This window comes from Miscanthus floridulus, chromosome 9 (genome assembly GCF_019320115.1).
Source record: "Miscanthus floridulus cultivar M001 chromosome 9, ASM1932011v1, whole genome shotgun sequence".
NCBI lineage: Eukaryota > Viridiplantae > Streptophyta > Magnoliopsida > Poales > Poaceae > Miscanthus > Miscanthus floridulus.
The window spans coordinates 4407312-4423532 of NC_089588.1; the positions used below are offsets into that span (position 1 = coordinate 4407312).

General features: G+C 39.9%; 1 non-coding gene across 1 annotated transcript; it reads right to left on the reverse strand.

Moving 5' to 3' along the window:
* Nucleotides 1-6030: 6030 nt before the first annotated feature.
* On the reverse strand, nucleotides 6031-6139 carry LOC136484499 (small nucleolar RNA R71). Its single transcript, XR_010766020.1, has one exon. It is a non-coding gene; the product is annotated as a small nucleolar RNA R71 (small nucleolar RNA).
* Nucleotides 6140-16221: the final 10082 nt, after the last annotated feature.

Here is a 16221-nt window from a genome sequence, read left to right on the forward strand (position 1 = left end):
CAAAAGATATAAACATGCAAATGCAAACATAGGCATGAAAAGTAACTAGATGCTTAAAGATACCAAATTGTAAGAAATACCACTTATAGGAAATGCAAATTGATACTACTCGAAGGAAATTGAATCTAGTTACCTAACATGGGAAGGGGAACTTGGGTACATAGTATTCACTAACCCACTTGGCAATGATTTTGTCCATCATGATGCACCCATATTTTGCCAAGTCTCCAAATTCTCCGAAGTCCATCAGACTTCTCACTTCCCTTTCAGGATCCAAACCTTCTTGGTGCTCTTCATGTTGGAAATGATTTCCTTTGGCACCCAAAAGCGTTTGATCCCATTGTTGACTTGCTTGTTCACCTTGATGGCCACCACCTTGTCATTTTTCTTCTTCTTTAACAAGTATGGTGTGGAGGCCTTTTTGTTCACCTTGTTGGTGTAGGTGTTGGAGAGCTTGCTTGTTTGCTTCTTCTCTTTCTTCTTTGCTCCTCCCTCATTCTTCACCTTGCACTCATAGGACTTATGACCTTCCTTGTGGCACACGTAGCAAACCATGGTTTGTCTTTCATCAAGCTTTTTCACTCCCTTGACGGTGTTATCTTGATGAAGTTGGGCTTGCTTTGCCTTGCCTTTCACTTGAGTCAAGTCCTTGGTGAGGCGAGTTACTTCTTGTTTGAGTTGCTCATTCTCCTTTGCAACCTCTTGTGTGCATGTATCTACAACAACTTTCTCAACACAAACTTGGTTGCACAAAGATGAGTCTAAACATAAATCAATACAAGAAGTAGAGGCATCCTTTTTAGACATGTTAAAGATATAACTTTTCTTTTTAGATGCCTTGGTAGGGGTTGTACTAATGGCTTCAAGATTAGCAACTTTATTAGTAAGCTCATCACAATGTTTACACGTGGTTTCCATTTTAGCAAGCAAACTTTTATAAGCATCTTGTGAGCTAGCCAACTTTTCTTTTAGTTTTTCATTTTTCTTTACAAGTTGCTCATCATTGATTGTGCATGCATTTGTTGTTGCACTAGCCTCAAGTTGCTCAATTTTAGCAGATAGTTCAACATTGAGATTAGCAAAGTTCTCATATTGTTCAAGCAAAGTTTTGTATACTTCTTGTGAACTATCTAGCTTTTCTTTTAATTTTCCAAGCTTCTTTTGTTGACTAGTGCAAACTTTATCATAATTAAGATTTTGTTGCACAATTTCATCATAAGAAGGCATTTCATCATCACTATCACTCTCACTAGATGATGAGCTTTTGTTACCTCGTGCCATAAGGCACACACAAGAAGAGCTTGATGATGAGTGCTTGTAGCCTCACCTCTTGTGATGGTGTTCTTCTTCACTTGAAGAATCATCCCATGACCTTATTGATGTGAGGGCTTGGTTCTTGCATGCCTTCTTCTTTGTCTTGGGTGTGGGCTTGTTTGGACAAACTTCCACAAAGTGCCCCAACTCGCCGCATCCATAGCATCCTCTCTTTCTTTGCTTATTTCTTTGATTGGTGAAGATGATATCTTGAATTTGAATGAGCACACCCTTTACATTGAGTCTTTGGATCATCTTTTCCACCTTATTGATTAGTTTGATTGATTCTTCATCAAGGTCAGAGGTGGAGGAGGAAGATTGATCATCTTCACTTGAACCTTCATCATCATCATCGTCCCAATCTTCTTCTTCATTTTCACTTGAGGAGCTTGAGCTTGAGCTTGTCTCAACTTGCTTGCCCTTCATCTTCTTTTTCTCGCTACATGCGAGAGCTTTGCCTTTGCTTGATGAAGAGGCTTTTTCTTGACCCATCTTGCGTGACATTTCAAATGCCACTATCTTGCCAATGACTATGGCCGGGGTCATGGTGCTCAAGTCCTCCATGTTGTGAAGGATGGTGATGATTCTTGCATATTTCTTTTGTGGTAGCACAGAGATAATCTTTCTCATGATGTCCGCATCATCTAGCTTTGTTAGTCTTATTGAATGGAGCTCATTAATAATTAGATTCAAATGAGAATACATATCACGAACAAGCTCATCATCATTCATTGTAAAGGAATCATAATTTTGTTTAGCCAGACAATGTTTTTGGTCACGAACATTAGATGTGCCGTCATGGAGCTCTTGGAGTTTTAACCAAATTTCATGTACCGTATTTAAAGTGAACACTTGGTTAAACACGTCCATACTAAATGATTCAAACAGACAATTTTTAGCTCCAGCATTGAAATGAATTTCCTTTTCTTCACTCTTCATGTGTTTATCAGGATTCTTAATGGTTTTCTTCCCGTCATGAGTGACTCTCCAAACACCCAAATCAACTGCCTCAAGGTAGCAAGCCATTCTAGCTTTATAATAGGGGAAGTTAGTGCCGTCAAAGTGTGGAGGCCTAGAGGTATCCATCCCAACCACTCTAAAAAACGTCAGATCAACGGCGGTTAAGCCAAGGGTCCAAATTGAGCCAACCGGCTCCGATACCAATTGAAGGGACCGTGACGCCTAAGAGGGGGGGGTGAATTAGGTTACTTAAAATTCTTACTCTAAACTATGGCCTCTTTTTCTAACCCTTGCAAAACCTATGCAAAAGATAAACTATCTAAATATGCAACTACGGTTTTGCTAGTGTATTGCTATCTCTATCGCAAAAGGAGTAATGTAATTAATGTGAATGCGGAAGCTAAAGAGCAAGGTAGAGATATGCAAACTCCTATCGATGACTTCGGTATTTTTACCGAGGTATCGAGAAGTGCGCAAGCTTCCCCCTAGTCCTCATTGGAGCCTCTCGCAAGGAATCCCTCGCAAGGGCCAAGCTCCTGGTCGGGTAATTCCGTGGATAGCCTCGGGCCTTCTCCATGCGCAAGTGGGCCTCCGACGTGCCTTCCGGCAAGCCTCTCCCGGATGCTCCCTGCCGTCTTCACTATCAAGCTTCTGGCCGAATCGCCGTGGGCCTTGTTCCCTCCGGTACACGGTGGCGGCCACACCACAAACACGGTTGGTGTGATATCGCAAGACTAGTCGGATTCGCATCAATCCACATGTGTTAGGGTGGATTAAAGTGGAACTTGAACTAAATTCCACCTTAATCCATCCCAACACATGTGGATTGAGGTGAATCCGATAACCTCCAAACAAGGCCTTAGTGATCCTGTCAAGTATACACTGCGGTCCAATCCAAGCAGTTACAACAGTCGAGGGGCATACTAAGTGGAGTTGCTTCAATTTCTCTTGGTTGGTTTTGTAGAGGCATGCAACAGCTAGCTAGAGATGGCTACTTATTACATGGTTTCATAGGTTCTGATCGTCTACACTCCCTCGGCTGTGGTTGAAGCTATCGCTTCAGGAATCCAACTACTTTTGTCACCTATATGAACAAATGCACACAAATTGCTACGACATTCAAAACTATAGATGACACTTTATACTGCCTATTAGATCAAATATACAGTGGACGGACTTTCTTTCGTGTGTAGTAAAAATTAAACAACTATGGCTCCTTCGTTCTGCATTAGATCGAGGCATTCCATTATATAGTATATATAGAAAGGAACATAAATACAGTTGTAGCAAGATAAAAACTTCATTCTATTATATAGTATATATAGAAAGTACATTACATAGTATATCTCTAATGTCTAACAAAACTCATCTTACCAAGGAGACTCATGTCAAACGGTTGATGAATTGCAATCAGTCGATCAACATGAGTGAACATGACAGAGTCTCCACTCACAAACATAGTAACACTCCTAAGTCTATTCATTTTGCTTGAAATTCCTAACACGGACAAAAATTTTGCCACTATTGTTGACGGTCGTCAACCCTCAATATTAACCATCAATATAACATGTAAAACTAGATAAATATGATCACTAACATAGGTTTAGGAGTTTCAACTAATAAATTCCACAAGTGTTAGTGAATCTATGTCTGCAGGAGGATTTAATCAGAAAACAAGCAAAGTGGACCTATTCGTTAGAGCAAATCATGATCATCTGTGACAAAACTTACTTAAAGGACCTCTAATCCACCGTCAAAGGCAATCCGCCGCAATTTGACCCGAACAGGCATGAGGTGGGGCCGACTAGCCCCACCTGTAAGCCAACCAGCCCATGGAGCCCATGGGTCAGCCTCTGCTTCGACATGGACTCTCCACCGCCTTTGAGGATCAATCTCCATCAAGTATGAAGGTCGGTTTGAAGTCGGTTCATCCAACGGTGATCGAGGGAGTTGACGTGGATTGATGATGTGGCAATGCCTTAACCTCTACTCCATCTCCCCCTATAAAAGGACCCCCATACCTCCTCCAGAAGGCATTTGACAAATTTGATTCATTCGGATCAATTCATTAGAATCCCAGAGATCATTCAACCTCTGAGCTCCCTACACAAACATTCGTAGGCATAACTAGCTAAGTTAGATCTAGAGAGTCAAGCTTCTCACTTGGATTCCCGATCCTGTCCAGAGTCTGGTTTGGTAGTCCTGTATTGTTCATACATTTGCTATCACATTATTCTCCATCTTTGCCATGTTCTTAGTTTACTTTGATTATATGCTTGGTGTAGTTAGAATTATTATTATGTTTATGCATAGGATCGCAAAGCGCTCATTCTTGTTGACGAATAGGGTAAGTGGTGGACATTGTGTAAGCGTGGTGCTTATACGTTGTTTGCCCGCGGATGCACCCTACATTCTGGATAATGTGGTAGATCATGAGGGTGATAGCCTCGTTGAGTCCTTTGTAGTCCACCTCCCGTCTGTAGGCCAAGTAGGACCCGGTTGCGATGGAAGTAGTCAAGCTCTATTCTTGCTCTTCATTAGTAATGTCCCTTATGCATAGATAGGGAGGTAGTCTTTGGCTATTGTTAAGTATATATGCACATCAATGTATGCTTTGACTTGTGACTAGAATAACTTAGGAATTAATCTCTCTTGTATTTACTTAGACTTGCTATTGCTATCTTATGGAGTACTATGAGTGTTGCATTTATCATTTATATATATTATTATATCTCTTGATTTACCCCTGTTTAGAGTAAGTGGTCGGTTTATTGATTCATCATAAGTATAAGTTATTAATATATTTTCCCATACCTTCCCTATGGTAAAAATATAAATAATGATACCTAGAATACTTTTAGGTGAAGTGCTATAATGGTATACCTATGCGCTTACAGAATTTCATATCTTTCTAAGTCACATTAAAATACCATAAACATTTCTAGCGCCGTTGCTAAGGATGGAATCTATTCTCCATTTCTAGTAGCGACGTTATGAAATGTCAACAAGCATTTCTGGCACCGTTGCCAGGGATGGAATCCATTCTCCATTTCTAGTAGCAACATTAAGAAATGTCAATAATCATTTTTGGCACCGTTGTCGGGGAAGGTAGCTAGGCAATCAAAAGAGTATTGATAAACTTTAACTTATAGATGAGATCAAAAACCATTCACCACTGCTCTAGCAGGCTTACCCTTGTTTTATCTACTCATATCTTATGCAGGGTAATATGTGTCTAGTTTTGACCTTCTGAAAAACTACGTTGAAAATCCAGAAGCACTAAATAGAAGGACTAAAGCTCAAAAATCCAAGGAAGTTCTAGCTTCAGATGCAGAAGAAAACCAGATAGAAGGTTGCTCAACACCAGTTTTTGAGACCATGGCTAACATGACCCTCCGTGAATTCTCTGCTCCAAGTGCGGCCAACATCCGCACTAGAAAGGCACATGAAGATGCGACGATCAATATGGGAGATAATGCATTTGAACTCAGGCCAGCTCTCATCAACGTGGTGCAAGCCAACCAATTTTGTGGAAAGGCACATGAAGATGTGAGTGCTCATCTCCAACACTTCTTGGAGATTTACATCACTTTCACTATCAAAGGAGTCACCCAGGACGCCATATTACTTCGTCTCTTCCCATTTTCACTTTTGGGGAAGGTGAAGCAATGGTTCTACGCTAATAAAGACAACATCAACTCATGGGAGAAATGCTCCAATGCTTTTCTATCAAAGTTTTTCCTGTGGGCAAAACCAATGCTCTACATGGAAGAATTTCAAGCTTTCAATAGCAACATGACGAATCTGTCCCTAAGGCATGGGAACACTTTCAAGATTATATATTGTAATATCCTCATCATGGGATGGAGAATTAGCTACTTATGCAGACTTTCTACCATGGGTTGACTAACAACACCCATGAAAATATGGATGCTGCTGTTGGAGGAGCGTTCTTATCACTTACAATCCCACAAGCAACATCTCTTGTTGAGAAGATGACCTCCAATCAAGGATGGTCTAAAGAACATCTTCAACCCCACAAGAGAAGTGGAGGTATGCATATGGTCAAGGAGGTAGATATGTTGTCTGCTAAAATAGACCTGCTAATGAAGAGGTTCAAAGACCGAGCCAATGAGAAGCAAGATGTCATGCACATTTATGATTCCCACATGACATGTAAAGAATGTGGAAATACTAGGCATTCTAGGAATAATTGTCCTAAAACCCAAGAGGATGTGAACTTCATCAACAACAACAATTATTATCCTCAACAGAATCAAGGATAGGGTCAACAACAGAGGCCTAATTACCATGGTAACTACCAAGGTAATAATTACAATAATTCCAATAATCAATCATCCTTGAAAGATTTAGTCTATGGACAAGCTAAAATTGTGGAAGGTTTATCTAGAAAATTAGCCTCCACTGACAAAATCTTAGAAAACATAAATAATAGAATGGATAGTTTCTGATCTGCCATGAAAAACCAGCTTAGCTTTAATAAAATGTTAGAATCACAAATATCTTAGTTGGTGGCTGCTATTCCATCAAACGAAAAAGGTAAGATTCTAGGGCAGCCGAAAGATCATGAAACTGTGAATATCATTGAGATGGTAGATACAAAGTTCTACAACGAAGAAAGTTCTGGAGGATGGCAGGATGAAACCATGCCTTAGAAAAGAGGTGATTTTGGACGACCTGCCATTCCAATCAAGATTGGGCCTCATGATTTTGAAGAAGCTATCTATGACCTCGGTGCAAGCATCAATGTTATGCCAAAGGTAATATATGATCACATTTTACAATTTGGTAATTTATTGTACACAACCATGATTGTGAAGCTTGTAGATCAATCCATTTGCAAAGTCAAAGGGATTACAGAAGATGTATGATACGAGTTGGAAGCTTGTATGTACCCGTGGGCTTCGTGGTCTTAGATACCAGCCATGACTTAAAGGCACCCATCATCCTAGGATGTCCTTTCTTACACACTACTAAAGCAACCATTCATGCCGGCAGCGCCAAGATCAGTTTCCAAATAAAAGATAGACTGGAGAAGTTTTCATTTAAAAATAGCAAGTTGCACTGCACAAATTTTTTGCAGAAACAACCTCCAACTAGGAAAAGCAAGAAGGAGAAGAATCAATTACAAGGAACACAACAACTCAAGTTTGAACAAGGAAGGATTGAGTTTGCTAACATGATCAACACACTGCAATCCAACTAGAATCATCTCCTTGCTTCACCATTCAACACCAAGAAGGGAGATCCAGGTCTACCAATAATCGAATGCACAATTGGACAACAAGTCTTCCACAATGCCTTCTGCGATCTTGGATCTGGTGTCAACATCATGTCCAAGGTAACATATGACAACTTGATAGGTGAACCTTTGTTTCCTACATACACTCAATTACAGATGGTGGACCAAACAACTCGATTTCCGGACGAAATAGCAAAAGATATCTTGGTGAAGATACAAGATGACTATGTACCTGCTGACTTCATGATTCTCGACATGGGAATCGATGAAGAGACTCCTCTCATCCTTGGAAGACCGTTCCTCAACACTACAAACGCTATCATCTATGTACGATCTGGACAAATCTACTTCCAATTTCCAGGATGGAAGGTAAAGTGTGCGTTTAGTGGTTATACAACTAACAAACAGGTTAAGAAGAACCGTCCAAATAGAAGACGTCGCTCAATATTGCACCAAAGGAATCAACTTCCAGAAAACAAGGAAGAAAAACAAGTTGACAAGGAAGAACCCGCTATATCAAAGTCAAATTCAAAACCTAAAAAGGTTTGGCGGAAGAAGGTGGCATCATCATCTGAATTACCATCACTAGAGGTGCCACTACAAGAGTCTCTTTCTCCAGGATCAAATGAAGAATAATTTGAAAAGAAGTATGATTCAAAAGTCTTAAAACACCAAACCCTCGCCGAAAGGTAAATCGGTAGTTATCCATATTTTCTTTTTCAAATGCATTCATTCCTACACTTCATCTAAAAAAAAGGTCTTTTATGCATTTAACTTATCATGCATGCATTTTCCTTTAGCATATTTATTTTCTGCATTACATTGAAAAATAAAAAGAAATATATATATATATATATATATATATATATATATATATATATATATATATATATATATATTCTTGCATAACATATAAATGAAAAGAAAAATAAAAAGTTTGACTATGCATAATAAATTTAGTCTCATTTTAAGTTTTGATATTAAATAAATCAAAGCCCCATATGAGTAATTTTGTGGTGTGTAACAACCCATAAGACTATTCATTGTGGTGGTAATAAGAAAAAAATGTGTGAACACATGAAGGTTCACTCTTAATAAAAAAAATTGTGAGTACATGAAGACTCATGTTTAGTTAAAAAGATTATGATTTTGACTTTAATAAAAACTTTTAATGAAGATCATGTTCTTTGATAGAGTAGCTTTTTGGTATTCTTGGTCACTAACCTTTCAGGTGAAAGATTAAGAAGAACAATGGCAAGCAGGAAAATCCCAACACTGTTATGGTAGTGGGAGATTTTCCTAGCAAGACCAAGAAGCAACCTCAGGTGGACATGACTCATCTCAGGGAGGACGAATGTCCTACTCTGGCTATGGGTACCACGACGAACAAATGATCCTCCATCGCATCGATAATAGGCTCAAAACCATTGAAGAGAGGACAGCTGCCATGCAAGGTACTTTGCATAATCACACACAATGGCAGGTAACCATGGGACATGAGATGGCCAATCTCCAACAACAACAACACCAACAACTGCAACACATGGAGACTCTGTTCCAACACTTCAACATCCGGCCACCTCACTAAGCTACCATGCCAATAACCAGCTTGGGGGAGAGGTACCCCCATTCATCCAGCTAAGTATTTCTTTTCTTTTCTTTTTCTTTGTTTTACTTTTCATTTCCTATATATGTATATTGAAAAAAATTGCAAAACTAAAAGCAAAATAAAAAGTTATCTCTATAGTAATAGTAGTGATTAAAAATGAAATGAAAACAAAGTAAAAAGAGAGTGTGTATATAATTTGCTTTAATTTCTTTTTAAGAGTCAAATAAATAAATAAGAGGAACTCTGAATAATCTCTGAAAATGGAAATGATGAATAGTTACTCTGTTGTAATTCCTTTCAAGTACCTAGTTTTTAACTTTGAATTCTCCCGAGTTTTGGATAAAATTGTTTTGATATAAAGATTAACTCTGAACCTAAAACTCGTGGATAGCATATGCTTGATCTAAGTCTTGGTAATTGACGGATATGATATGAGAAGGTCTGAGCTACTGTTTATCTTGTTCCAAGTAACACTAAAATTCTAGAGATTTATCTTTTCAAAAACAAAAAATGCTATATGATGAGTTTTTGTATGACAAAAGCTTGAATTCTCACCAAAGCCATATATGTCATCTAGATTAGGAAAATTTCCACATCTTTGCTGCTTGCTTTTGCATTAAGTTTTGTCAAGCTTTGTGACCCTTATGAGAAATTTGTCATGCTTTTAAAATCAAGATCACGTACACACCACCCAAATATGCACTACTCTACACTAGAGTAGGCATAAAAATATGCCATTCCATCTAGACCCACCCAAAAATGTTTTACTCCAACACTGCGAGTAAACAAAAACATGCCTGATAGGTTTTCCATCTACCAAATAATTGCTCCAAGTTCTTGTTACTATCTGTCTATAAGTTTTTGTGGTAGAAAAGAGACATGGGCTATGCAAAAGTATTGAAAAACATGAACACAAAGATGTCCGGAATATTAAAAATAATGGGTACAAAGATGCCCGCCTAAAAAATAGAAAAAAGAGAGAAGAAGAAAAAAAAAAGAGAATAAAGATAGGCCCTGTTCTCACAAAAAATATTTCCAAGTTTCAAGAGAGAGATATGTTTTTAAGGAGCAAAGTAGAATTAGGTTTCCACCACATCCACTATATATATCCACACACATGCACATCTTGATCTGATTGTATGACTCATTTCTCTTTGGATCCAAGGTTTGACTTTACAATATATGTATTGCAAGTATGTACACGCTATCTCCACACCTATGAGCTCCACATAAGTCTTAGCTGTAAGAAGAGAAAAGGCACAACACCATCATTTTTATGACTTGGTGAGGATCCACAAATACCACATATATTGAGAGACTTGAGAGTGTCATACAATGGAATCTCTTAGTTTTATTTTTGAAAACTTATAAAAGCTCTGGAACAATGGTAGAACAAGGAACTTGAGACATAGTGTTTAACTTGATTGTTCTGTCTTTCAATTGCTTAAGGCCCAAGTGAAGGCTAAGAAACCCCATTGAAGTTAAAGGTAATATGGGTAAGTTTGAAAGTTAGATCAGTTTATTCTAATTTAGAGGAGAATTTTTGATTGAACACATGTATACTTTTGAGACGTGAACGCATTGATGCAACTGATGATCCATTGCTAAGTTTAGCTTTGCTCAGGGACGAGCAAAGGTTAAGTTTGGGGAAACTTGTTGATGGTCGTTAACCCTCAATATTGACCATCAATATAACATATAAAACTGGATAAATATGATCACCAACATAGGTTTAGGGGTTTAAACTAACAAATTCCACAAGTGTTGGTGAATCTATGTCTGCAGGAGGATTTAATCATAAAACAGACAAAGTGGACCTATCCGTGAGAGCAAATCACGATCATCCGCGATGAAACCGACTTAGAGAACCTCTAATCCACCGTCAAAGGCAAACCGCCACAATTCGACCCGAACAGGCATGGGTGGCTGGCCCCACCTGTAGGCCAGCCAGCCCATGGGGCCAGTGGGTTAGCCTATGCTTCGACGTGGACTCTCCACTGCCTCTGAGGATCAATCTCCACCGAGTTCGAAGGTCAGTTTGAAGTCGGTTTATCCAACAGTGATCGATGGAGTTAACGCAGATTGATGACGTGGCAATGCCTTGACCTCTACTCCATCTCCCCCTATACAAGAACCCCCATACCTCCTCCAGAAGTCATTCGATCAATTCGATTCATTCGGATCAATTCATTAGAATCCCAGAGATCATTCAACTTTAGGTCTCCCTACACAAACATTCATAGGCATAACTAACTAAGTTAGATCTAGAGAGTCAAGCTTCTCGCTTGGATTCCCGATCCTGTCTAGAGTCTGGTTTGGTATAGTCCTGTATTGTTCATACATTTGCTATGACATTATTCTTCATATTTGCCATGTTCTTAGTTTACTTTGATTATATACTTGCTGTAGTTAGAATTATCATTATGTTTATGCGTAGGATCGCAAAGTGCTCATTCTTGTTGACGAACAGGATGAGTGGTCGACATTGTGTAAGCATGGTGCTTATACGTTGTTTACCTGCGGATGCACCCTACATTCCGGATCGTATGGTAGATCGTGAGGGTGACAGCCTCGTTAAGTCCTTTGTAGTCCACCTCCTGTCTGTAGGCCAAGTAGGACCTGGTTGCGACGGAAGTAGTCAAACTCTGTTCTAGCTCTTCTTTAGTAATGTCCCTTATGCATAGATATGGAGTTAGTCTTTGGCTATTGCTAAGTATATATGCACATCAATGTATGCTTTGACTTGCGACTAGAATAACTTAGGGATTAATCTCTCTTGTATTTACTTAGACTTGCTATTGCTATCTTATGGAGTACTCTGAGTGTTGCATTTATCATTTATTTATTATTATATCTCTTGGTTTACCCTGTTTAGAGTAAGTGGTCGGCTCTAAAAACTTACAGAAAGGCAAAGGGCTTGTGTTTTAAATGTAGAGAGAAATGGCACCTAGGTCACAAATGTCCACAGTCTGTATCCTTGCATGCTATTGAGGAGGTCTGGCAGTTTCTTTCTGATGATCAGACTGAAATCCATTCTCATGAAGAAGAAGAGCAAGACTTAGGGGAAGAACTTATGGCAATTTCAGTTCATGCTATGAAGGGTACAGAGGGCAGTAAGACTGTGAAACTGAGGGGTTTTATGGCTGATCAAGAGGTTTTCATGCTGATTGATTCTGGTAGTACCCACTGCTTCATCAGTGAACACCTGGCAGCAGCAGTACAAGGAAGAAGAGCTTTGGAGCAACCTGTTCATGTCAGGGTAGCAAATGGTAACACACTGTTGTGTACCCATGAACTTCCTGACCAATTATAGATAGTGCATGGGATTTCTTTCAGGACTTCTTTCAAAATTATTCCTCTCAGTTGTTATGACATAGTCTTGGGTATGAATTGGCTGGAAGGACCAATGGCGAATCTAGAAAAAACTGTGATGGGGGTCGGCGCAAACTCATGATAGAATTTATAGTAATCTAACACCATGATACATGCAAAATATAGGCATAATTGTGAAGCCAGGCTGCAAAAATCAAGGATTCATATATAGGAGCGAAATTAATAATATTATAATAAGATAAGAATAAACTTTTTACAATAGTGATTACCTCTTATAATTTCACTCTACCGGTACTATCATCCAATTCTGGAAACGAACTATGACATCGTCATTTGGGATTGCATCAAGAAATTCTTGTTCCACGAAGCAAACGACACAGTCATTCATAAATTCATCCCCAATACGGTTCCGTAGATCTGTCTTCACAATTTTCACTACTGAAAAACATCTTTCCACTGATGCTGTGGCGATAGGAAGAACTAGCACAAGTTTGAGGAGTTGATATACCAAAGGAAAATCAATATGTTTTTATGTATCCACCACGAATCTACCAAGTTCAGAAATAGTATCCAATGGGGCAAATCTTGCATCGGTTCGCACATTATCAATGTAAATATGAAGCTCAAGACTAAGATCGTCTGACTCATTTGAATCAAATCACTAGGATATGTATTTGCCAACTCCATCGAACTCTCAAATTTGAAAGCATCAAAAGAATTCTTGGGATTGAAAGCGGCAACATAGGTAAGCAATTCAGAATTTACCTCATTAAAACAATCATTAAATTTTGTAAACTGCAAATCAATAATTGGGTTCAAGCAATCATATTTGTAGTGATCATCACAGGGGGATTTTTTCCTTTCAAGAATCCTTCCATTGTGCTTTGATTGGCTATCAAATTAGTGAACACGATTAAACAGTAAAGTAGATATTGAATAACAGCAAGCAGCGTGCAGCCATGCGTATATTTCCTTACCTGACATTGTTGATATTGCTCCAATCAGCCAACGTCACGCCGGCGCCGGCCACGGCAAGATACGGCGATATCTGCAGGCTGTATTGCTGATTGCAGTGAGGGGGGCGATCGCAAAGGAAGAAACCTAGAAGTTGAATCAGAAAGACAAAGCATCAGGCGGCGGCCGGTCTAGGCAGAGTAATCGACGGCATGATTTTTGGGCTTGTTAGCTTCTTCGCTTCTGTTGTTTATTGGCTACACGATGTCCATCCATGTATTCATATTGGGCTTTTGCGTTTGCGGCCTACTGGCCTTTGCACTGGGCTGCACAGTTGTTGGGGTCAATATTTAATTTCACTGGGGTCCAACATGGTGAGAATACAGAGGCTATCGCTGGTTCTACGGAAGTCACCGGGGTCGGTGGACCCCGACACTTTACTGTAGATCCGCCACTGGGAAGGACACAGCCCTATGCAAATTCGCTAGGCAGAGAAATGGTTTCAGTTTGAACACCATGGAACTATTGTCAAGATTCAAGGGTTACAGTCTCAGGTAGTTCTGGGTACTCCAGTTAACTCTTCTCAACTGAATTGAATGATCAAACAAAACTCTATCTTGTATTGTGTTAAGCTTAGTGAATTATCTGCACATACGACTGACTATGACAAGTGGCCGACAGAGATACAAACATTGATCAGCAAATATGAGTCTATTTTCAACCTCTGCCTGATCTGCCACCTCAGCGTGAGGGAGATCACTCTATTCCTTTACTGCCAGGAGCTCAACCTTTCCACCTCAGTCCATACAGATACAATCCCTCGCAGAAAAATAAAATTGAAAAACAAATTCAAGAGATGTTGACAAAGGGTCTCATTCAACCAAGCTCCAGTCCCTTTTCTTCCCTAGTGCTTCTTGTCTGACAGAAGACCGGTGATTGGTGATTGTGCGTAGATTATCGTCGTCTCAATGCCCTCACTGTTAAGAACAAGTACCCCTTGTCCATATAGAGGAGTTGTTGGACGAGTTACTTGGAGCATCTTGGTTTTCTTCTCTGGACCTCTCCTTTGGGTTCCACCAGATTCGCATGGCGGCAGGAGACAAACAAAAGACCGCTTTTCAAACACATAACGGCCATTACAAGTATAATGTCATGCCGTATGGTGTCACTGGTGGACCGGCAACATTCCAAGGAGTTATGAACGCTATGTTAGCCCCGTTTCTTCAAAAATTCGTGGTTGTCTTTATTGATGATGTTTTGATCTATAGTGCTACATGGCAGGAGCATATTCAACATCTTGAGGCTGTTCTCTCTGCCCTCCAACAGAGCCAATTCTACGACAAGCTCAAGAAATGCTCATTTGCTAAACAAGAACTTCGGTACCTTGGATATGTTATCAGTTTAGAGGGGGTCTCAACAGACCCTGAGAAGATTCAGACTATAGCCGATTGGCCACCACCTGAAACGCTTAAAGACCTCAAAAACTTCCTGGGCATGGCAGGCTACTACCGCCGGTTTGTCAACCATTTTGGGCTGCTGTCCAAACCCTTGACTAATCTTCTGAAGAAAGGCGAGTTGTATATCTGGACATCTGAAACTGAAGCATCCTTTCAAGCACTAAAGCAAACACTAATGACTGCTCCAGTATTGGCTTTGCCCGACTTCTCTAAACCCTTTATATTGGAAATTGATGCATCTGCTAAAGGGATAGGGGCTGTCCTCTAGCAAGAGGGCCACACAATTGCCTATGTCAGTCGTGCTCTGCGTCCCAAGGCTCAAGGTTTGTCCACCTACGAAAAAGAATGCCTTGCTATACTCTTGGCCATTGACCACTGGAGGCCTTATCTTCAACACTCAGAGTTCTTCATCAAAACAGATCAGCAAAGTCTCACTCATTTAGATGATCAAAGGCTGACAACAATACTCCAGCACAAAGCCCTTACTAAGCTTTTGGGCCTCACATTCAAGATTATTTATAAGCAGGGTAAAGATAATAGAGTGGCCGATGCACTCTCCAGGGCCACTCATGCTGCTGCTCATGAGCTTACTGCAATTTCAGTTGTCACTTCTCCCTGGGTACAGCAGTTACAAGAATCTTATCTGCAAGATCCAGATACTTCTAAGCTGCTGCAAGAACTGTCTCTGCAGTCTCCTTCTGGTCATTATACACTCACTCAGGGGCTCATTTATTTCAAATCCAGACTTTGGGTTGGGAACTCAGTTACTCTCCAACACCAAATACTCTTTGCACTATATGCCAGTGCAGTTGGGGGACATTCAGGCTATGAAGCTACCTATCATAGAGTAAAGAGATTGTTTGCTTGGCCCCATCTTAAACAAACAGTCAAAGAATATGTTGCCCAATGTGCTACCTGCCAGCAAGCCAAAACTGAGAGAGTGGCATATCCTGGGTTACTTTCACTCCCTACCTGTCCCAGAAGGCTCTTGGAAAGTTATTACCGTGGATTTTATTGAAGGTCTCCCACGTTCAAGCTCATTCAATTGTATCTTAGTGGTGGTCGACAAGTTTTCAAAGTATGCACACTTTCTACCCCTAGCTCATCCTTTCACATGCAAGTGGCAGTGTTGTTCATAAATCATATTTTCAAACTACATGGGTTGCCACAAGCTATAATATCAGATCGTGACAAAGTTTTCACAAGCAACTTGTGGAGGGAATTGTTCAAGTTGCTGGGTACCGAGATGCACATGAGTAGTGCTTACCATCCACAATCCGACGACCAAACGGAAAGAGTAAATCAATGTTTGAAAACATACTTGATGTTTC